The sequence below is a fragment of the Cherax quadricarinatus genome, chromosome 22, assembly GCF_038502225.1.
Source record: "Cherax quadricarinatus isolate ZL_2023a chromosome 22, ASM3850222v1, whole genome shotgun sequence".
Taxonomy (NCBI): domain Eukaryota; kingdom Metazoa; phylum Arthropoda; class Malacostraca; order Decapoda; family Parastacidae; genus Cherax; species Cherax quadricarinatus.
This window is the reverse complement of record NC_091313.1, coordinates 34,478,889-34,503,934: the sequence shown is the minus strand read 5'-3', so window position 1 is coordinate 34,503,934 and position 25,046 is coordinate 34,478,889. Positions and strand designations below refer to the sequence as shown.

The 25,046-nt window shown below is 42.9% G+C and overlaps 1 protein-coding gene across 2 annotated transcripts in view; it reads right to left on the bottom strand.

The window, feature by feature from the left end:
* The window catches only part of LOC128689808 (UDP-glycosyltransferase UGT5), a 53,317-nt gene extending 31,935 nt beyond the window's left edge, over positions 1–21,382 (bottom strand). Inside the window, exon 1 of one of the 2 annotated variants that reach the window (XM_053778296.2) lies at positions 21,211–21,382. The gene's annotated coding sequence lies outside the window, so the exon portion shown is untranslated. The remainder of the gene's footprint in view (positions 1–21,210) is intronic. The other variant, XM_053778297.2, reaches the window with a different exon arrangement.
* Positions 21,383–25,046: the final 3,664 nt, after the last annotated feature.

Genomic DNA, 25,046 nt, shown 5'->3' with positions numbered 1-25,046 from the left:
TATATATATATAAATATATATATATATATATATATATATATAGATATATATATATATATATATATATATATATATATACATACGTACATATATTTTTTTTATTATCACACTGGCCGATTCCCACCAAGGCTGGGTGGCCCGAAAAAGAAAAACTTTCACCATCATTCACTCCATCACTGTCTTGCCAGAAGGGTGCTTTACACTACAGTTTTTAAACTGCAACATTAACACCCCTCCTTCAGAGTGCAGGCACTGTACTTCCCATCTCCAGGACTCAAGTCCGGCCTGCCGGTTTCCCTGAACCCCCTCATAAATGTTACTTTGCTCACACTCCAACAGCACGTCAAGTATTAAAAACCATTCGTCTCCATTCACTCCTATCAAACACGCTCACGCACGCCTGCTGGAAGTCCAAGCCCCTCGCACACAAAACCTCCTTTACCCCCTCCCTCCAACCTTTCCTAGGCCGACCCCTACCCGGCCTTCCTTCCACTACAGACTGATACACTCTTGAAGTCATTCTGTTTCGCTCCATTCTCTCTACATGTCCGAACCACCTCAACAACCCTTCCTCAGCCCTCTGGACAACAGTTTTGGTAATCCCGCACCTCCTCCTAACTTCCAAACTACGAATTCTCTGCATTCTCATATATATATATATATATATATATATATATATATATATATATATATATATATATATATATATATATGTGTGTGTGTGTGTGTGTGTGTGTGTGTGTGTGTGTGTGTGTAGAATTTCACTATGCAGGGGTCAAGTCATAGCTCCTGGCTATGACTCGACCTGAGTGTGTGTGCATGTGCGTGTGTGTGTACTCACCTAGTTGCTCACCTAGTTGAGGTTGCGGGGGTCGAGTCCGAGCTCCTGGCCCCGCCTCTTCACTGATCGCTACTAGGTCACTCTCCCTGAGCCGTGAGCTTTATCATACCTCTGCTTAAAGCTATGTATGGATCCTGCCTCCACTACATCGCTTCCCAAACTATTCCACTTACTGACTACTCTGTGGCTGAAGAAATACTTCCTAACATCCCTGTGATTCATCTGTGTCTTCAGCTTCCAACTGTGTCCCCTTGTTACTGTGTCCAATCTCTGGAACATCCTGTCTTTGTCCACCTTGTCAATTCCTCTCAGTATTTTGTATGTCGTTATCATGTCCCCCCTATCTCTCCTGTCCTCCAGTGTCGTCAGGTTGATTTCCCTTAACCTCTCCTCGTAGGACATACCTCTTAGCTCTGGGACTAATCTTGTTGCAAACCTTTGCACTTTCTCTAGTTTCTTTACGTGCTTGGCTAGGTGTGGGTTCCAAACTGGTGCCGCATACTCCAATATGGGCCTAACGTATACGGTGTACAGGGTCCTGAACGATTCCTTATTAAGATGTCGGAATGCTGTTCTGAGGTTTGCTAGGCGCCCATATGCTGCAGCAGTTATTTGGTTGATGTGCGCTTCAGGAGATGTGCCTGGTGTTATACTCACCCCAAGATCTTTTTCCTTGAGTGAGGTTTGTAGTCTCTGACCCCCTAGACTGTACTCCGTCTGCGGCCTTCTTTGCCCTTCCCCAATCTTCATGACTTTGCACTTGGTGGGATTGAACTCCAGGAGCCAATTGCTGGACCAGGTCTGCAGCCTGTCCAGATCCCTTTGTAGTTCTGCCTGGTCTTCGATCGAGTGTATTCTTCTCATCAACTTCACGTCATCTGCAAACAGGGACACCTCAGAGTCTATTCCTTCCGTCATGTCGTTCACAAATACCAGAAACAGCACTGGTCCTAGGACTGACCCCTGCGGGACCCCGCCGGTCACAGGTGCCCACTCTGACACCTCGCCACGTACCATGACTCGCTGCTGTCTTCCTGACAAGTATTCCCTGATCCATTGTAGTGCCTTCCCTGTTATCCCTGCTTGGTCCTCCAGTTTTTGCACCAATCTCTTGTGTGGAACTGTGTCAAACGCCTTCTTGCAGTCCAAGAAAATGCAATCCACCCACCCCTCTCTCTCTTGTCTTACTGCTGTCACCATGTCATAGAACTCCAGTAGGTTTGTGACACAGGATTTCCCGTCCCTGAAACCATGCTGGCTGCTGTTGATGAGATCATTCCTTTCTAGGTGTTCCACCACTCTTCTCCTGATAATCTTCTCCATGATTTTGCATACTATACATGTCAGTGACACTGGTCTGTAGTTTAATGCTTCATGTCTGTCTCCTTTTTTAAAGATTGGGACTACATTTGCTGTCTTCCATGCCTCAGGCAATCTCCCTGTTTCGATAGATGTATTGAATATTGTTGTTAGGGGTACACATAGCGCCTCTGCTCCCTCTCTCAATACCCATGGGGAGATGTTATCTGGCCCCATTGCCTTTGAGGTATCTAGCTCACTCAGAAGCCTCTTCACTTCTTCCTCGGTTGTGTGCACTGTGTCCAGCACTTGGTGGTGTGCCCCACCTCTCCGTCTTTCTGGAGTCCCTTCTGTCTCCTCTGTGAACACTTCTATGAATCTCTTGTTGAGTTCTTCACATACTTCACGGTCATTTCCTGTTGTCTCTCCTCCTTCCTTCCTTAGCCTGATTACCTGGTCCTTGACTGTTGTTTTCCTCTTGATGTGGCTGTACAACAGTTTCGGGTCAGATTTGGCTTTCGCTGCTATGTCATTTTCATATTGTCTTTGGGCCTCCCTTCTTATCTGTGCATATTCGTTTCTGGCTCTACGACTGTTCTCCTTATTCTCCTGGGTCCTTTGCCTTCTATATTTCTTCCATTCCCTAGCACACTTGGTTTTTGCCTCCCTGCACCTTTGGGTAAACCATGGGCTCATCCTGGCTTTTTCATTACTCCTGTTACCCTTGGGTACAAACCTCTCCTCAGCCTCCTTGCATTTTGTTGCTACATATTCCATCATCTCATTAACTGGCTTCCCTGCCAGTTCTCTGTCCCACTGAACCCCGTTCAGGTAGTTCCTCATTCCTGTGTAGTCCCCTTTCTTGTAGTTTGGCTTCATTCGTCCTGGCCTTCCTGCTTCTCCCTCCACTTGTAGCTCTACTGTGTATTCGAAGCTTAAAACCACATGGTCACTGGCCCCAAGGGGTCTTTCATATGTGATGTCCTAGATATCTGCACTACTGAAGGTGAATACTAAGTCCAGCCTTGCTGGTTCATCCTCTCCTCTCTCTCTTGTAGTGTCCCTTACGTGTTGGTACATGAAGTTCTCCAGTACCACCTCCATCATCTTAGCCCTCCATGTATCTTGGCCCCCATGTGGGTCCAAGTTCTCCCAATCGATCTCCTTGTGGTTAAAGTCACCCATGATCAGGAGCTTTGCCCTGCATGCATGAGCTCTTCTGGCCACTCTAGCCAGTGTGTCAACCATCGCTCTATTGCTCTCGTCGTACTCTTGCCTTGGCCTCCTGCTGTTCTGTGGTGGGTTATACATCACTGCTATTACCACCTTGGGACCTCCAGAGTGAAGTGTTCCCACTATGTAATCACTTTCTTCTCCGCTATCTCCTCTCTCCAGCTCATCAAAATTCCAGCGATTTTTGATCAGCAATGCCACTCCTCCACCCCCCCCTGTTCCCTCTGTCTTTCCTCAGGATTTGGTATCCCGTTGGAAAGATGGCATCTGTTATCATACCTGTAAGCTTGGTTTCTGTGAGAGCTATGATGTCCGGTGATGCTTCTTTGACTCTTTCGTGCCACTCCTCCCACTTATTTGTTATTCCATCAGCGTTTGTGTACCATACCTTCAGTTTCCTTTCCAACACTGTGGTTTGGGGGGCCTGTGAGGGTGGGAGACCTGGTGGCATACTGTGGGATTCTATAGCTCGGTGTTGGGTGGAGGCTGTGGGTATGGATTGTAGTGTGTGTTGGGATGGTGTGATAGGTTGCATGGTTCTGAGAGTAGTTGTGTGTGTGCTTGCCCTTGCTGTTCTGTCCTGCTCTGACTGACTTCTGCTGATTCCCTCCTTGTCTCTTTTCCTAGCTCCTTTCGCTTTTTTGTCCTCTCCCTCAGCTGCTGTCGTTCTGATTTTGTTCTGTCTGTGTGTGTGTGTGCGTGTGTGTGTGTGTGTGTGTGCTTGTGTGTGTGTGTGTGTGTGTGTGTGTGTGTGTGTGTGTGTGTGTGTGTGTGTGTGTGTGTGTGTGTGTGTGTGTGTGTGTGTGTGTGTGTGTTTGTGTGTGTGTGTGTGTGTGTGTGTGTGTGTGTGTGTGTGTGTGTGTGTGTGTGTGTGTGTGTGTGTGTACTCACCTATTTGTACTCACCTATTTGTGGTTGCAGGGGTCGAGTCCTAGCTCCTGGCCCCGCCTCTTCACCGGTTGCTACTGGGCCCTCCCTCTCCCCGCTCAATGAGCTTTATCAAACCTCGTCTTAAAACTGTGTATGGTTCCTGCCTCCACTACGTCATTTTCTAGGCTATTCCACTGCCTTACAACTCTATGACTGAAGAAATACTTCCTACTATCTCTCTGACTCATTTGTGTCTTCAACTTCCAATTGTGGCCTCTTGTTTCTGTGTCCCCTCCCTGGAACATCCTGTCTTTGTCCACCTTGTCTATTCCACGCAGTATTTTATATGTCGTTATCATGTCTCCCCTGACCCTCCTGTCCTCCAGTGTCGTCAGGCCGATTTCCCTTAATCTTTCTTCATAGGACATTCCCCTTAGCTCTGGAACTAACCTTGTCGCAAACCTTTGTACTTTCTCTAGGTTCTTGACGTGCTTTATCAAGTGCGGGTTCCAAACAGGTGCTGCATACTCCAGTATGGGCCTGACATACACGGTGTACAGTGTCTTGAATGATTCCTTACTAAGGTATCGGAATCATTCAAGACACTGTACACCGTGTATGTCAGGCCCATACTGGAGTATGCAGCACCTGTTTGGAACCCGTGTGTGTGTGTGTGTGTGTGTATGTGCTTGTGTGTGTGTGTGTGTGTGTGTGTGTGTGTGTGTGTGTGTGTGTGTGTGTGTGTGTGTGTGTGTGTGTGTGTGTGTGTGTGTGTGTGTGTGTGCCATTGTAACAGTGTACTTGATCATCATTATATTTGCTGACAGGTGAAACAAATTACCAAATATCACCATTGAAGCAAATTCCCTTCGTAGATTTATAACAAGTTAGAGGAACACATGAGTGAGGATCGTCGGTTGTGAGACAGAGAAAACGACTTTCTAACTTTAGTTGGTTACCGTTCATGAGGATTATGACTTAAGAAATCGTAATGACACGATTGCAAATAAACCATACCCCCGGCCGGGATTGAACCCGCGGTCATAGAGTCTCAAAACTCCAGCCCGTCGTGTTAGCCACTAGACCAGCTAGCCACAATAAGATTCATCCAACTAGGTATATTTCTACACCATAGGAAGGTTAGCACAGGCACCACTGTGACCACAAATGCAAGTTTTTACAGACGAATCTCCAGCTAGCATGGCCGTGACGAACTCTATACCTAGTTGGATGAATCTTATTGTGGCTAGCTGGTCTAGTGGCTAACGCGACGGGCTGGAGTTTTGAGACTCTATGACCGCGGGTTCAATCCCGGCCGGGGGTATGGTTTATTTGCAATCGTGTCATTACGATTTCTTAAGTCATGTTGACGGCAGTGAAGGGACTTGAGCTAGAGTTCGTCACGGCCATGCTAGCTGGAGATTCGTCTGTAAAAACTTGCATTTGTGGTCACAGAGGTGCCTGTGCTAACCTTCCTATGGTGTAGAAATATACCTAGTTGGATGAATCTTATTGTGGCTAGCTGGTCTAGTGGCTAACGCGACGGGCTGGAGTTTTGAGACTCTATGACCGCGGGTTCAATCCCGGCCGGGGGTATGGTTTATGAGGATTATTTTATTCTTATATTCTTAACTCATTTACGTAAACAAAAGTTGGTAATTCTACTGGGAGTGTATCTGTGTCCAATCCTCGAGACTGTGTCCTCGTGGTGAAGTCTGGCCAACCCTCGAGACCGTGTCCTCGTGGTGAGGTTTCGCCAGCCCTCGAGACTGTGTCCTCGTGGTGAGGTCTCGCCAGCCCTCGAGACTGTGTCCTCGCGGTGAAGTCTGGGTAACCCTTGAGACTGTGTCCTCGTGTTGAGGTCTCGCGAGCCCTCGAGACTGTGTCCTTGTGGTGAGATCCGGCCAATCCTCGTGACTGTGTCCTCGTGGTGAGGTCCGGCCAATCCTCGTGATTGTGTCCTCGTGGTGAGGCCTGGTCGGTAACAACTAACTTCTCTGGTCAAGTATCTTACCACAGATAATGCTTGAATTTCGAGCAGCGCTAAGATAGTGTCAAAGATAATGAATGTACCTTGTACCTCGTAGATAGTAAACCATACCACGGGTGGGGTTTGAACCCGCCGTCAGGGAGTGTCAAACCCCACCCGTGGTATGGTTTGTTTGCAATCGTGTCATTACGATTTCGTGAGGCTTGTAGATAGTGAATGTGCCTTGTACCTTGTAGATTGTGAATGTGCCTTGTACCTTGTAGATAGTGAATGTGCCTTGCACCTTGTAGATAGTGAATGTGCCTTGTACCTTGTAGATAATGAATGTGCCTTGTACCTTGTAGATAGTGAATGTGCCTTGTAACTTGTAGATAGTGAATGTGCCTTGTACCTCGTAGATAGTGAATGTGCCTTGTACTTTATAGATTGTGAATGTGCCTTGTACCTCGTAGATAATGAATGTGCCTTGTACCTTGTAGATAGTGAATGTGCCTTGTACTTCATAGATAGTGAATGTGCCTTGTACTTTATAGATTGTGAATGTGCCTTGTACCTCGTAGATAGTGAATGTGCCTTGTACCTCGTAGATAGTGAATGTGCCTTGTACCTCGTAGATAGTGAATGTGCCTTGTACCTTGTAGATAGTGAATGTGCCTTGTACCTTGTAGATAGTGAATGTGCCTTGTACCTCGTAGATAGTGAATGTGCCTTGTACCTCGTAGATAGTGAATGTGCCTTGTACCTCGTAGATAGTGAATGTGCCTTGTACCTCGTAGATAGTGAATGTGCCTTGTACCTCGTAGATAGTGAATGTGCCTTGTACCTCGTAGATAGTGAATGTGCCTTGTACCTCGTAGACAGTGAATGTGCCTTGTACCTCGTAGATAGTGAATGTGCCTTGTACCTTGTAGATAGTGAATGTGCCTTGTACCTTGTAGATAGTGAATGTGCCTTGTACCTCGTAGATAGTGAATGTGCCTTGTACCTCGTAGATAGTGAATGTGCCTTGTACCTTGTAGATAGTGAATGTGCCTTGTACCTTGTAGATAGTGAATGTGCCTTGTACCTCGTACATAGTGAATGTGCCTTGTACCTTGTAGATAGTGAATGTGCCTTGTACCTCGTAGATAGTTAATGTGCCTTGTACCTCGTAGATAGTGAATGTGCCTTGTACCTCGTAGATAGTGAATGTGCCTTGTACCTCGTAGATAGTGAATGTGCCTTGTACCTCGTAGATAGTGAATGTGCCTTGTACCTCGTAGATAGTGAATGTGCCTTGTACCTTGTAGATAGTGAATGTGCCCTGTACCTCGTAGATAGTGAATGTGCCTTGTACCTCGTAGATAGTGAATGTGCCTTGTACCTCGTAGATAGTGAATGTGCCTTGTACCTTGTAGATAGTGAATGTGCCTTGTACCTCGTAGATAGTGAATGTGCCTTGTACCTCGTAGATAGTGAATGTGCCTTGTACCTCGTAGATAGTGAATGTGCCTTGTACCTCGTAGATAGTGAATGTGCCTTGTACCTTGTAGATAGTGAATGCGCCTTGTACCTCGTAGATAGTGAATGTGCTTTGTACCTCGTAGATAGTGAATGTGCCTTGTACCTTGTAGATAGTGAATGTGCCTTGTACCTCGTAGATAGTGAATGTGCCTTGTACCTTGTAGATAGTGAATGTGCCTTGTACCTCGTAGATAGTGAATGTGCCTTGTACCTTGTAGATAGTGAATGTGCCTTGTACCTTGTAGATAGTGAATGTGCCTTGTACCTCGTAGATAGTGAATGTACCTTGTACCTCGTAGATAGTGAATGTGCCTTGTACCTCGTAGATAGTGAATGTGCCTTGTACCTCGTAGATAGTGAATGTGCCTTGTACCTTGTAGATAGTGAATGTGCCTTGTACCTCGTAGATAGTGAATGTGCCTTGTACCTCGTAGATAGTGAATGTGCCTTGTACCTCGTAGATAGTGAATGTGCCTTGTACCTTTGAGATAGTGAATGTGCCATGTATCTTGTAGATAGTGAATGTGCCTTGTACATCGTAGATAGTGAATGTGCATTGTACCTTGTAGATAGTGAATGTGCCTTGTACCTCGTAGATAGTGAATGTGCCTTGTACCTTGTAGATAGTGAATGTGCCTTGTACCTTGTAGATAGTGAATGTGCCTTGTACCTTGTAGATAGTGATTGTGCCTTGTACCTTGTAGATAGTGAATGTGCCTTGTACCTTGTAGATAGTGAATGTGCCTTGTACATCGTAGATAGTGAATGTGCATTGTACCTTGTAGATAGTGAATGCGCCTTGTACCTCGTAGATAGTGAATGTGCCTTGTACCTTGTAGATAGTGAATATGCCTTGTACCTTGTAGATAGTGAATGTGCCTTGTACCTTGTAGATAGTGATTGTGCCTTGTACCTTGTAGATAATGAATGTGCCTTGTACCTTGTAGATAGTGAATGTGCCTTGTACCTTGTAGATAATGAATGTGCCTTGTACCTTGTAGATAGTGAATGTGCCTTGTACCTCGTAGATAGTGAATGTGCCTTGTACTTCATAGATAGTGAATGTGCCTTGTACTTTATAGATTGTGAATGTGCCTTGTACCTCGTAGATAGTGAATGTGCCTTGTACCTCGTAGATAGTGAATGTGCCTTGTACCTCGTAGATAGTGAATGTGCCTTGTACCTTGTAGATAGTGAATGTGCCTTATACCTCGTAGATAGTGAATGTGCCTTGTACCTTGTAGATAGTGAATGTGCCTTGTACCTTGTAGATAGTGAATGTTCCTTGTACCTCGTAGATAGTGAATGTGCCTTGTACCTCGTAGATAGTGAATGTGCCTTGTACCTTGTAGATAGTGAATGTGCCTTGTACCTCGTAGATAGTGAATGTGCCTTGTACCTTGTAGATAGTGAATGTGCCTTGTACCTTGTAGATAGTGAATGTTCCTTGTACCTCGTAGATAATGAATGTGCCTTGTACCTCGTAGATAGTGAATGTGCCTTGTACCTCGTAGATAGTGAATGTGCCTTGTACCTTGTAGATAGTGAATGTGCCTTGTACCTTGTAGATAGTGAATGTGCCTTGTACCTTGTAGTGATTGTGCCTTGTACCTTGTAGATAGTGAATGTGCCTTGTACCTTGTAGATAGTGAATGTGCCTTGTACATCGTAGATAGTGAATGTGCATTGTACCTTGTAAATAGTGAATGTGCCTTGTACCTCGTAGATAGTGAATGTGCCTTGTACCTTGTAGATAGTGAATGTGCCTTGTACCTTGTAGATAGTGAATGTGCCTTGTACCTTGTAGATAGTGATTGTGCCTTGTACCTTGTAGATAGTGAATGTGCCTTGTACCTTGTAGATAGTGAATGTGCCTTGTACCTTGTAGATAATGAATGTGCCTTGTACCTTGTAGACAGTGAATGTGCCTTGTACCTCGTAGATAGTGAATGTGCCTTGTACTTCATAGATAGTGAATGTGCCTTGTACTTTATAGATTGTGAATGTGCCTTGTACCTCGTAGATAGTGAATGTGCCTTGTACCTCGTAGATAGTGAATGTGCCTTGTACCTCGTAGATAGTGAATGTGCCTTGTACCTCGTAGATAGTGAATGTGCCTTGTACCTCGTAGATAGTGAATGTGCCTTGTACCTCGTAGATAGTGAATGTGCCTTGTACCTTGTAGATAGTGAATGTGCCTTGTACCTCGTAGATAGTGAATGTGCCTTGTACCTTGTAGATAGTGAATGTGCCTTGTACCTCGTAGATAGTGAATGTGCCTTGTACCTCGTAGATAGTGAATGTGCCTTGTACCTCGTAGATAGTGAATGTGCCTTGTACCTCGTAGATAGTGAATGTGCCTTGTACCTCGTATATACTGAATGTACTTTGTTTCTTTAATATGACGATTGTTGACGATATGAGATTTTCCAAGAGTAAAGTGCGTGATGTGTACAGCGTGAACCAGACTAGGAAGAAAAACAATGGGACAAAGTTCCGTGTTGAGATAAGGCAGATAACAGAACAAAAAATGAAACGATTCAACACATTTCATAGGAAATACTGACTGTTGCATCCACCTCTGTGTTAAGACATGACACCTAGCAATAGTAAATTCTCTCAGTAGCCAGAGGGGCTACTGAGAGAATTTACTACAATCCCAAGAGTGTCAGAGACTACTAGTATAACTTGACTTAAGAAATCGTAATGACACGATGAAGGCAGTGAAGGGACTTGAGCTAGAGTTCGTCACGGCCACGCTAGCTGGAGATTCGTCTGTAAAAACTTGCATTTGTGGTCACAGAGGTGCCTGTGCTAACTTTCCTATGGTGTAGAAATATACCTAGTTGGATGAATCTTATTGTGGCTAGCTGGTCTAGTGGTTAGCGCGACGGGCTGGAGTTTTGAGACTCTATGACCGCGGGTTCAATCCCGGCCGGGGGTATGGACTACTAGTATACTACCGAAGCCACGGACACGTGTGAGGGAGAGTACAAGTGTGCTACCGCACCCAGGGTGAGAGATTACAAGTCTGCTACCATATCCACGGCGAGGAAGACTACAAGTGTGCTACCATACCCAGGGTTCGACAACTGTCGACTGGCCAACAAGGCTTTAATTCAACATCTGAAGAACAGACAACAAGGCATATGTTCAAAATCCGTAGATTACACAACAAGGTTAACGTTCAACATTAAAAGAATAAAGAACAAGGCTTATATTCAACATCTCTAGATTAGACAACGAGGTTCAAGTTCAGCATCTGAAAAATAGTGAACAATATTTATGTTCAACTCTGACTCCCACATCACGTCGTAGAAAACACTCAGGTTAGTTTTAAGAAAACAATAACTTTAAACGTAGATGTTGGGAGTAATCTACATTGAAAAAACAATATCAAATTAAAACAAAATTGTTTGATGGTTATTTTGTGACGCCCATACGACTTTATCGTGACACAAGAAATCTAACATGCGCCAGTAACGCCCTAGCAGTGCAAGTCCTTAGTATACCAACACCTGATCATCCACAACTGATATACAAAATACTCAGTAATTCTTTAATTGTTCTCGATATAGCCCACCCCTGGGGCGAAACGTTGTGCCAACAAACATTTCTCTACAACTGTACATTTACCACTTGACGTTGTTATAAGTTTACGCAGAATATACCCTCGGCACTGTAAAAATTATCATTCTCAGTACTATAGTGAATAACATTGATCTCTTTAGGGCCACTGGAAGGATGTCACATTAATTACTCAAATAATTTAAGAACACATCGATCCCTCCAGATGCTTAAGGATGCAATATTGATCACTACTGGTACTAAAACAATGATCATTCCAGATAGTATAAAATGCAACACTGATCATTTTAGGCTTTGACTGATGCAACATTGATCACTCTAGGTACTGTAACACGTAATATTGACCACTCCTGTTGAAATATGCAAAACTAATCACCTAACGTGTTGATGGAGGCAACACTGATCACTCCAGGAATTGACTGATGTAATACTGATTATCGCATTTACTGAGAAATGCAAGAATGATCACTTCAGGTGTAGAAGAATGTAGCATTGATCGCTCAGGTGTAGAAGACTGCAACACTGATCAAGTCAGGGGCTGAAGAATGCAACATTGATTCAACTAAAGTTATATAAACCATACCCCCGGCCGGGATTGAACCCGCGGTCATAGAGTCTCAAAACTCCAGCCCGTCGCGCTAACCACTAGACCAGCTAGCCACAATAAGATTCATCCAACTAGGTATATTTCTACACCATAGGAAGGTTAGCACAGGCACCTCTGTGACCACAAATGCAAGTTTTTACAGACGAATCTCCAGCTAGCGTGGCCGTGACGAACTCTAGCTCAAGTCCCTTCACTGCCGTCAACATGACTTAAGAAATCGTAATGACACGATTGCAAATAAACCATACCCCAGGCCGGGATTGAACCCGCGGTCATAGAGTCTCAAAACTCCAGCCCGTCGCGCTAACCACTAGACCAGCTAGCCACAATAAGATTCATCCAACTAGGTATATTTCTACACCATAGGAAGGTTAGCACAGGCACCTCTGTGACCACAAATGCAAGTTTTTACAGACGAATCTCCAGCTAGCGTGGCCGTGACGAACTCTAGCTCAAGTCCCTTCACTGCCGTCAACATGACTTAAGAAATCGTAATGACACGATTGCAAATAAACCATACCCCAGGCCGGGATTGAACCCGCGGTCATAGAGTCTCAAAACTCCAGCCCGTCGCGCTAACCACTAGACCAGCTAGCCACAATAAGATTCATCCAACTAGGTATATTTCTACACCATAGGAAGGTTAGCACAGGCACCTCTGTGACCACAAATGCAAGTTTTTACAGACGAATCTCCAGCTAGCGTGGCCGTGACGAACTCTAGCTCAAGTCCCTTCACTGCCGTCAACATGACTTAAGAAATCGTAATGACACGAATGCAAATAAACCATACCCCCGGCCGGGATTGAACCCGCGGTCATAGAGTCTCAAAACTCCAGCCCGTCGCGCTAACCACTAGACCAGCTAGCCACAATAAGATTCATCCAACTAGGTATATTTCTACACCATAGGAAGGTTAGCACAGGCACCTCTGTGACGACAAATGCAAGTTTTTACAGACGAATCTCCAGCTAGCGTGGCCGTGACGAACTCTAGCTCAAGTCCCTTCACTGCCGTCAACATGACTTAAGGGACTTGAGCTAGAGTTCGTCACGGCCACGCTAGCTGGAGATTCGTCTGTAAAAACTTGCATTTGTGGTCACAGAGGTGCCTGTGCTAACCTTCCTATGGTGTAGAAATATACCTAGTTGGATGAATCTTATTGTGGCTAGCTGGTCTAGTGGTTAGCGCGACGGGCTGGAGTTTTGAGACTCTATGACCGCGGGTTCAATCCCGGCCGGGGGTATGGTTTATTTGCAATCGTGTCATTACGATTTCTTAAGTCAAGTTAAAGTTATATATATATATATATATATATATATATATATATATATATATATATATATATATATATATATATATGCAATAAGATCACAGTAAACAGGTGATTTCAAAATATGCAAAATAACCACTCTGGAATTTCTCTTTCTTTCAGAGTGGTTGTTTTGCATATATATATATATATATATATATATATATATATATATATATATATATATATATATATATATATATATATATATATATATATATATATATATATATATATATATATATATATATAGGTAGTAGGTTGGTAGACAGCAACCGCCCAGGGAGGTACTACCGTCCTGCCAAGTGTGTGTAAAACAAAAACCTGTAATTGTTTTACATGATGGTAGGATTGTTGGTGTCTTTTTTCTGTCTCATAAACATGCAAGATTTCAGGTACGTCTTGCTATTTCTACTTACACATGCATGTACAAGCATATATATACACACCCCTCTGGGTTTTCTTCTATTTTCTTACTAGTTCTTGTTCTTGTTTATTTCCTCTTACCTCCATGGGAAAGTGGAACAGAATTCTTAATCCGTAAGCCATGCGTGTTGTAAGAGGCGACTAAAATGCCGGGAGCAAGGGGCTAGTAACCCCTTCTCCTGTATAAATTACTAAAATTAAAAAGAGAAACTTTCGTTTTTGTTTTTGGGCCACCCCGCCTTGGTGGGATACGGCCGGTTTGTTGAATATATATATATATATATATATATATATATATATATATATATATATATATATATATATTATTGTGACCACGAACGAGTGGTATTGATCAATAACAACATTGCACTAGCCAAGGACTTGAACTCATGCTGCTTTGGCCTGTCTCATGGTGGGCGAAAACACATGACGCCCTAATCCACTGGACCATACGATCCTTAAGAGTAGCGCATCCTGCGGAACTGGATGTTGTACTCGCTACCCAAGGACAAGGGACTAGAATGAAATTAGCCTGGAGTCATCCATACCATCGTGTGTCCTTGGGTAGCGAGTACAACATCCAGTTCCGCTGAATGCGCTACTCTTAAGGATCGTATGGTCCAGTGGATTAGGGCGTCATGTGTTTTCGCCCACCATGAGGCAGGCCAAAGCAGCATGGGTTCGAGTCCTTGGCTAGTGCAGCATTGTTATTTATATATATATATATATATATATATATATATATATATATATATATATATATTATATATATATATATATATATATATATATATATATATATATATATATATATATATATATATATATATATATATATATTATTCAATAAAGGATGGGGTTCACCTCTGGTGTAAATTGTGGGACCCACAGCCTCGGAGAAGTGGATAAAAAGGCTTCAAGGAAGAATATTTGGATTTCTTCCTGAAGCAGTTTGAATATTCCACTTCCCCTACCACCCCATCTTTTCATTCTTTTTTACCAAAGGTATATTTTATTACATAATATGGTACAAAAGGTTTAAGAGATACATTGTTGATATAAAGATTGCATATACAGTACATGATATGTGAGAGATACATGTCTAGTACATATTGTTACATGATTGTCACTGATTATAATGCGAAAATCTCATCCAGCTCTTCAGAACTGGGGCGCGCGCGCAAAATACAGCAGGCATTACCCCTCTAAACAGCAGTGCTGAGTCGCTAGAACAGAAAACTAGCTGCCCTGGGATCCCTAGTTACCCTGATAAGTCTTCTGCGTAGCTCCTTAAGGAACTTAGATGTACTCTTTCCCCATGAGCCAAGGGTCTCTGAGCCTATGGGAACAAACATATAATGATGGGCAAGTTCTCTATATTTTCTAGACTTTTGGGACTCCCTGAAGCTGGCAGCTGCCCCTCCTTCCTCCCTGGTGTATTGGAGATAGGTATCAGCCAGGGTAAATGCACTTGTGAAGTCCCACACCACCTGCTTACCGTCTGTCCAGGCTTGAAGTGTGATACCATCTGGATGCTTCTGGCTGCCATCAGTTCTGCATAGTTGGGGTGGCTCCCTTACTGCTGGGCATCCGGCTGTTGTGAGCCTCCTCTTGATAATGTTATTAACCTCCTCATGTCTTGGGATCTTTCCCTCGGATTTACGGCACACAATACCATGGTACCCGAATCGGTTTGCTGCTTCACTGCCACAAATACAGCTGTGTTCGGCGAGAATAGGGGCAGCAAGGCGAAAGGCAACACCAATGCGGATGGTCTGTGGGTCGAGGAGTGTGCCAAGGCTGGAGTTGGGAACAGCCAACAGAAAGTCCCCTGCATGAGGAGCTCTCACTGCCAGGAGGTGGGCTCTATCCTTCCCTGATACACTCTGAAGAATTGTTGAGGCTATATTTTCCACTATTGGACCATCCCAGTGCGACTGTTTGTAGTTGTTGGGGAGAGCAGGTCTGGGTTCAGAGCCCGTCAGATTATCCCAGATCATGGCTCCGTCAATGAACTTTTGGTCCTGGACTCCAATCTTGTCCCTAAGATGTTCAGGGAGAATTGCTGCTACAAGCCCTCTGGATGCCACTCATGAGGACAGAAAAGCAGGTAGCGCAATCTGTGATGACTTGCGAACACCAGTACCTCCTAGTCTGACTTGAAGTGTAGCCTGGTTCCACTGCCCGTCTTCTAGAGTAAAAATCTGCCTCAGAATACTGTCATATTCGTGCAGTATAGGGTTATCATATGAAGGTGCACATCTTAGGAAATATGTCAACCTGGGCAGACTCAAGCACTTTGTGAGAAGGTACAAGGCATCGTAGGTGTCCAGATTGCCTATTCGTTGTTCAATTCTCCTTAACTCTTCCAATTTCTTCCTGAGAATTATGTCAATGGCATTGCTTCCCAGAGGTGCTCCTAGCAAGACACTGTTTGTGGGGGCAATGACTGCTGCTCCTGGTAGTTTTGATCTCACTGCATTTATCACTTGCTGACTGACTGAAATGATTTCACAGTTGGACGGATTCAGGATGAGACCCATTTCCTGTCCCCGTGTCATTACCTGTGTAAGGTCATGTAGGAGGGACTCCTTTGTACCTGCTAGTGTGCCATCATCCAGGAACCAGATGTTTAGCTCACTGGTCAGTCTGACTGTGATTTCCCTAACTGCTATACAGAAGAGAAATGGTGCAAGAGGATTCCCTTGCTGGACACCCTCTGATGATGTGATTTCATACTCTCCAAACAAGAGCATTGATTCCTTGCAATATCCAGCAGAAACAAAAGGGAAGAGACCAGGGAAATGTTCTTCCACCGCTGCTAATACCACATCTCTTTCCAGGAGATTAAATGCATTCTTCAAGTCTAATTTTACCACTGCATTGTCCTCAGGCAGGTTGTTGATATACGCCCTTGTTGCATGAACCGCTGCTTCACTTCCTTGAGAGACCCTAAAACTAACCTGGTTTGGTTGAAGCATCATGGTTGCCTCTGCGCGAATATTTATGATATGATATATATATATATATATATATATATATATATATATATATATATATATATATATATATATATATATATAATATATATATATATATATATATATATATATATATATATATATATATATATATATATATATATATATATATATATATATATATATATATATATATATATATATGTAGTGCGGATGACAAGAAACAGATGATTGCTGATGTTATGAATGAAAAGAAGTTGGATGTCCTGGCCCTAAGCGAAACAAAGCTGAAGGGGGTAGGAGAGTTTCAGTGGGGGGAAATAAATGGGATTAAATCTGGAGTATCTGAGAGAGTAAGAGCAAAGGAAGGGGTAGCAGTAATGTTAAATGATCAGTTATGGAAGGAGAAAAGAGAATATGAATGTGTAAATTCAAGAATTATGTGGATTAAAGTAAAGGTTGGATGCGAGAAGTGGGTCATAATAAGCGTGTATGCACCTGGAGAAGAGAGGAATGCAGAGGAGAGAGAGAGATTTTGGGAGATGTTAAGTGAATGTATAGGAGCCTTTGAACCAAGTGAGAGATTAATTGTGGTAGGGGACCTGAATGCTAAAGTAGGAGAAACTTTTAGAGAGGGTGTGGTAGGTAAGTTTGGGGTGCCAGGTGTAAATGATAATGGGAGCCCTTTGATTGAACTTTGTATAGAAAGGGGTTTAGTTATAGGTAATACATATTTTAAGAAAAAGAGGATAAATAAGTATACAAGATATGATGTAGGGCGAAATGACAGTAGTTTGTTGGATTATGTATTGGTAGATAGAAGACTGTTGAGTAGACTTCAGGATGTACATGTTTATAGAGGGGCCACAGATGTATCAGATCACTTTCTAGTTGTAGCTACACTGAGAGTAAAAGGTAGATGGGATACAAGGAGAATAGAAGCATCAGGGAAGAGAGAGGTGAAGGTTTATAAACTAAAAGAGGAGGCAGTTAGGGTAAGATATAAACAGCTATTGGAGGATAGATGGGCTAATGAGAGCATAGGCAATGGGGTCGAAGAGGTATGGGGTAGGTTTAAAAATGTAGTGTTAGAGTGTTCAGCAGAAGTTTGTGGTTACAGGAAAGTGGGTGCGGGAGGGAAGAGGAGCGATTGGTGGAATGATGATGTAAAGAGAGTAGTAAGGGAGAAAAAGTTAGCATATGAGAAGTTTTTACAAAGTAGAAGTGATGCAAGGAGGGAAGAGTATATGGAGAAAAAGAGAGAGGTTAAGAGAGTGGTGAAGCAATGTAAAAAGAGAGCAAATGAGAGAGTGGGTGAGATGTTATCAACAAATTTTGTTGAAAATAAGAAAAAGTTTTGGAGTGAGATTAACAAGTTAAGAAAGCCTAGAGAACAAATGGATTTGTCAGTTAAAAATAGGAGAGGAGAGTTATTAAATGGAGAGTTAGAGGTATTGGGAAGATGGAGGGAATATTTTGAGGAATTGTTAAATGTTGATGAAGATAGGGAAGCTGTGATTTCGTGTATAGGGCAAGGAGGAATAACATCTTGTAGGAGTGAGGAAGAGCCAGTTGTGAGTGTGGGGGAAGTTCGTGAGGCAGTAGGTAAAATGAAAGGGGGTAAGGCAGCCGGGATTGATGGGATAAAGATAGAAATGTTAAAAGCAGGTGGGGATATAGTTTTGGAGTGGTTGGTGCAATTATTTAATAAATGTATGGAAGAGGGTAAGGTACCTAGGGATTGGCAGAGAGCATGCATAGTTCCTTTGTATAAAGGCAAAGGGGATAAAAGAGAGTGCAAAAATTATAGGGGGATAAGTCTGCTGAGTATACCTGGTAAAGTGTATGGTAGAGTTATAATTGAAAGAATTAAGAGTAAGACGGAGAATAGGATAGCAGATGAACAAGGAGGCTTTAGGAAAGGTAGGGGGTGTGTGGACAAGGTATTTACAGTGAAACATATAAGTGAACAGTATTTAGATAAGGCTAAAGAGGTCTTTGTGGCATTTATGGATTTGGAAAAGGCGTATGACAGGGTGGATAGGGGGGCAATGTGGCAGATGTTGCAAGTATATAGTGTAGGAGGTAGGTTACTGAAAGCAGCGAAGAGTTTTTACGAGGATATAGTGAGGCTCAAGTTAGAGTATGTAGGAAAGAGGGAAATTATTTCCCAGTAAAAGTAGGCCTTAGACAAGGATGTGTGATGTCACCGTGGTTGTTTAATATATTTATAGATGGGGTTGTAAGAGAAGTAAATGCGAGGGTCTTGACAAGAGGCGTGGAGTTAAAAGATAAAGAATCACACACAAAGTGGGAGTTGTCACAGCTGCTCTTTGCTGATGACACTGTGCTCTTGGGAGATTCTGAAGAGAAGTTGCAGAGATTGGTGGATGAATTTGGTAGGGTGTGCAAAAGAAGAAAATTAAAGGTGAATACTGGAAAGAGTAAGGTTATGAGGATAACAAAAAGATTAGGTGATGAAAGATTGAATATCAGATTGGAGGGAGAGAGTATGGAGGTGAATGTATTCAGATATTTGGGAGTGGACGTGTCAGCGGATGGGTCTATGAAAGATGAGGTGAATCATAGAATTGATGAGGGAAAAAGAGTGAGTGGTGCACTTAGGAGTCTGTGGAGACAAAGAACTTTGTCCTTGGAGGCAAAGAGGGGAATGTATGAGAGTATAGTTTTACCAACGCTCTTATATGGGTGTGAAGCATGGGTGATGAATGTTGCAGTGAGGAGAAGGCTGGAGGCAGTGGAGATGTCATGTCTGAGGGCAATGTGTGGTGTGAATATAATGCAGAGAATTCGTAGTTTGGAAGTTAGGAGGAGGTGCGGGATTACCAAATCTGTTGTCCAGAGGGCTGAGGAAGGGTTGTTGAGGTGGTTCGGACATGTAGAGAGAATGGAGCGAAACAGAATGACTTCAAGAGTGTATCAGTCTGTAGTAGAAGGAAGGCGGGGTAGGGGTCGGCCTAGGAAAGGTTGGAGAGAGGGGGTAAAGGAGGTTTTGTGTGCGAGGGGCTTGGACTTCCAGCAGGTATGCATGAGCGTGTTTGATAGGAGTGAATGGAGACAAATGGTTTTTAATACTTGACGTGCTGTTGGAGTGTGAGCAAAGTAACATTTATGAAGGGGTTCAGGGAAACCGGCAGGCCGGACTTGAGTCCTGGAGATGGGAAGTACAGTGCCTGCACTCTGAAGGAGGGGTGTTAATGTTGCAGTTTAAAAACTGTAGTGTAAAGCACCCTTCTGGCAAGACAGTGATGGAGTGAATGATGGTGAAAGTTTTTCTTTTTCGGGCCACCCTGCCTTGGTGGGAATCAGCCAGTGTGATAATAAAATAAATAAATAAAAATATATATATATATATATATATATATATATATATATATATATATATATATATATATATATATATATATATATATATATATATTAACAAACCGGCCGTATCCCACCAAGGCAGGGTGGCCCAAAATGAAAAACGAAAGTTTCTCTTTTTAAATTTAGTAATTTATACAAGAGAAGGGGTTACTAGCCCCTTGCTCCCGGCACCTTAGTCTCCTCTTACAACACGCATGGCTTACGGAGGAAGAATTCTGTTCCACTTCCCCATGGAGATAAGAGGAAATAAACAAGAATAAGAACTAGAAAGAAACAGAAGAAAACCCAGAGGGGTGTGTATGTATATGCTTGTACTTGTACGTGCAGTGTGACCTAAATGTAAGTAGAAGTAGCAAGACGTACCTGAAATCTTGCATGTTTATGAGACAGAAAAAAGGACACCAGCAATCCTACCATCATGTAAAACAATTACAGGTTTTCGTTTTACAGTCACTTGGTAGGACGGTAGTACCTCCCTGGGCGGTTGCTGTCTACCAACCTACTATCTTGAATATATTTATATATATATATATATATATATATATATATATATATATATATATATATATATATATATATATATATATATATATATATATATATATGCATATATGTCGTGCCGAATAGGCAGAACTTGCGATCTTGGCTTAAATAGCAACGTTCATCTTGCCATATAGGACAAGTGAAAATTTGTGTATGCAATAATTTCGCCAAAATCATTCTGAACCTAACGAGAAAAATATATTTCATTGTGTTTGTTTAGTATTAAATTATTGTAAATAAATCTAAAGTATATTTAGTTAGGTTAGGCTAAAATAAATTATTCTTGTTATTATAAGGTTAGGTAAGTTTTCTAAGATTCTTTTGGTGCAAAATTATAAATTTTTACATTATCATTAATGAAAAAAATATATCTTTAAACGTATAAGAGAAAATTTTAGAAAGGACTTAATTTTAAACGAGTTCTTGCTAATTGACCAGTTTTACATATTCGGCACGACATATATATATATATATATATATATATATATATATATATATATATATATATATATATATATATATATATATATATATATAACGACAACTTTAAATTCACTCTTTTTACAAACACTCAAGCAGTGACGCAAACACTCAGAAAGTGTAACAGTGGTGCAGTATTATTCCTCACCGTATTTGAGAGAAACACTCAGTACACTGGAGGTACTAATACACTGTGTTGGTGTGGAACACTCAGTACACTGGAGGTACTAATACACTGTGTTGGTGTGGAACACTCAGTACACTGGAGGTACTAATACACTGTGTTGGTGTGGAACACTCAGTACACTGGAGGTACTAATACACTGTGTTGGTGTGGAACACTCAGTACACTGGAGGTACTAATACACTGTGTTGGTGTGGAACACTCAGTACACTGGAGGTACTAATACACTGTGTTGGTGTGGAACACTCAGTACACTGGAGGTACTAATATACTGTGTTGGTGTGGAACACTCAGTACACTGGAGGTACTAATACACTGTGTTGGTGTGGAACACTCAGTACACTGGAGGTACTAATACACTGTGTTGGTGTGGAACACTCAGTACACTGGAGGTACTAATACACTGTGTTGGTGTGGAACACTCAGTACACTGGAGGTACTAATACACTGTGTTGGTGTGGAACACTCAGTACACTGGAGGTACTAATACACTGTGTTGGTGTGGAACACTCAGTACACTGGAGGTACTAATACACTGTGTTGGTGTGGAACACTCAGTACACTGGAGGTACTAATACACTGTGTTGGTGTGGAACACAGTACACTGGAGGTACTAATACACTGTGTTGGTGTGGAACACTCAGTACACTGGAGGTACTAATACACTGTGTTGGTGTGGAACACACAGTACACTGGAGGTACTAATACACTGTGTTGGTGTGGAACACTCAGTACACTGGAGGTACTAATACACTGTGTTGGTGTGGAACACTCAGTACACTGGAGGTACTAATACACTGTGTTGGTGTGGAACACAGTACAGTGGAGGTACTAATACACTGTGTTGGTGTGGAACACTCAATACACTGGAGGTACTAATACACTGTGTTGGTGTGGAACACAGTACACTGGAGGTACTAATACACTGTGTTGGTGTGGAACACTCAGTACACTGGAGGTACTAATACACTGTGTTGGTGTGGAACACTCAATACACTGGAGGTACTAATACACTGTGTTGGTGTGGAACACAGTACACTGGAGGTACTAATACACTGTGTTAGTGTGGAACACTCAGTACACTGGAGGTACTAATACACTGTGTTGGTGTGAAACACTCAGTACACTGGAGGTACTAATACACTGTGTTGGTGTGGAACACTCAGTACACTGGAGGTACTAATACACTGTGTTGGTGTGGAACACTCAGTACACTGGAGGTACTAATACACTGTGTTGGTGTGGAACACTCAGTACACTGGAGGTACTAATACACTGTGTTGGTGTGGAACACTCAGTACACTGGAGGTACTAATACACTGTGTTGGTGTGGAACACTCAATACACTGGCCACAACCACTACACTCACTCATAACAATGATCGTATGACTAGTCAACTGATGCCAAACAGTATTTCAGTAATTTGTTTTTAACATTCTTCGCCTTCACAAATATTTCTCAAAAACTGATGTCTAGTAGGCATTTTCTTTCTCGTTCAAAATTTCTAATTTTATGTAACTTAAGAGCTAATTGGGAATAAGTAAATATTATCTATGTAGAGAAAGTGAAAATCATCCTGACTTCACGTGCAGATTCAGCCATGACCTTGGGACATGTAACATCTCCCGGGATACTGTTCCAGTGGTCTATCATGCTGTTCCTGTGTTCTGGCATGCTGTTCCTGTGTTCTGGCATGCTGTTTCTCTGGTTTGGGATGCTGATCTGTGTTCTGGGATGCTGTTCCTGTGTTCTGGGATGCCGTTCCTGTAATATGGGATACTGTTCTGTGTTCTGGGATGCTGTTCTGTGTTCTGGAATGCTATTCCTGTGATAAGGGATGCTGTTTCTGAGATTTGGTATGCTGTTCTTGTGTTCTGGGATGCTATTTCTCTCTTCTTGGATGCTGTTCCTGTGTTCCGTGATGCTGTTCCTGTGTTTTGTGATGATGTTCTGTGTTCTGGGAAGCTGTTCCTATGTTCTAGGAGGTTATTCCTGTGTTCTGGGATGCTCTTCTGTGTTCCAGGATGGTGTTTCTGTGTTTTGGGATGCTGTTCTGTGTTCTGGGATGCTGTTTTGTGTTCTGGGATGCTGTTTTGTGTTCTGGGATGCTGTTCTGTGTGGAGGGATGCTGTTCTGTGTTCTGAGATGCTGTTCCTGTGTTATGTTGCATATCTTGTAATATCGGTGACAGCGGTGTTTGCAGCAGTGTTGTTTGCAGCAGTGCTGTTTGCAGCAGTGCTGTTTGCTCTGAGGAAGGAAGGAAGTATGAAGATGTTGACTATTTCATCGACTCGCAGCATCCTGATGTCGTGTCTGCCACTCTCAGCATCCAGACACAGGTACAGAGAGGATGCAGGCTCCATCTCGCTGAATTTCCTCGAGAAATCTTTATGGCGTCACCTTCGACTCCGGCATCCCACGCTGTTCTCAGTCATCACCCGCAGGATGCTGCTGCTGTTTCAACTGAGCATGGCTTTTTCAGCGAGTCAGAGGTGTGTTATGTGGTGTTTTCGCATACTGGATGCAAGTACACCACATATCCTCACCTCATATCCTCACCATATGCCACGCTACCACCCACTCCACCACCACTGCTCAATGCCATTCTCTCTCTTTACTGTTTCTCTGTAAATTCCGTGTGAAGAATTCCTGGTCAGAGCTGTATATCTGAGCGCCTGAAGTCACTCGAGGCCGTGTGGATGAGCAAGCCACGTGGATCTCCGAGCCTTGTGGATCTCCAAGCTGTGTGGATCAACAAGCCACATGATTTACCAGGTCAGTGGATAATCATGTCATGATGCCCAAAGCCACGTGTTGTCCATCCCTGATAAAGCCAGATGTCCAAGCCACGTGTTGTCTGTTGCCTGACGTCATCCCTGACGTCACCATTGCCTGACGTCAACATGTTGCCAACGTCACCTCGCGAAATCACCCAGGACGTCTGCCCATTCTTCCTGACGTCAGCTCGCTACATCACCCAGACGTCTGCCTACATTACCTCGCAACATCACCTCAGGACGTCTGCCCATACACAACATATGGTCGGAGAAGTGGCTTATATACCGTAGTCAGGTGAGTAGAAGCAGGAGGAGGCGGGATCACAGTCATGTTGACGGCAGTGAAGGGACTTGAGCTAGAGTTCGTCACGGCCACGCTAGCTAGAGATTCGTCTGTAAAAACTTGCATTTGTGGTCACAGTGGTGCCTGTGCTAACCTTCCTATGGTGTAGAAATATAACTAGTTGGATGAATCTTATTGTGGCTAGCTGGTCCAGTGGCTAACGCGACGGGATGGAGTTTTGAGACTCTGACCGCTGGTTCAAATCCCGCCCGTGGTATGGTTTGTTTGCAATCGTGTCATTACGATTTCATGAGTCACAGTGGGACCATCCACTAGTATAAGTAGGTCATCGTCCATAGGTTGAACAAACATTGAAAAATTCCTCGTATCAAGATCCCGTAATGTTGCAGTGTCTGACAGATGTCATAAATGGTTTCGAAAACCGACAACTTGTCGGTTTTCAAAATTATTTATCAGAACTCTCAGGTTTATACGTCAATCAACGAGCATACATCAACTCCAGCTGAGTTGATGTTATGTTTACCTCACTGACTGAAGTCAGATTCACACTAGCAGGCTAAACACACACATCTACTGGTCAGTCTTGCTTGAGATGGAAACACCATAGCTTTTAAGTTGAATAATAATGACATTTATGGTAAATTGCTACTCAATATTGCAAGGTATGGTGACACATACAGATATTTGGAAAACGGAAAGGCTTTCCCTAAAGTGCCGAA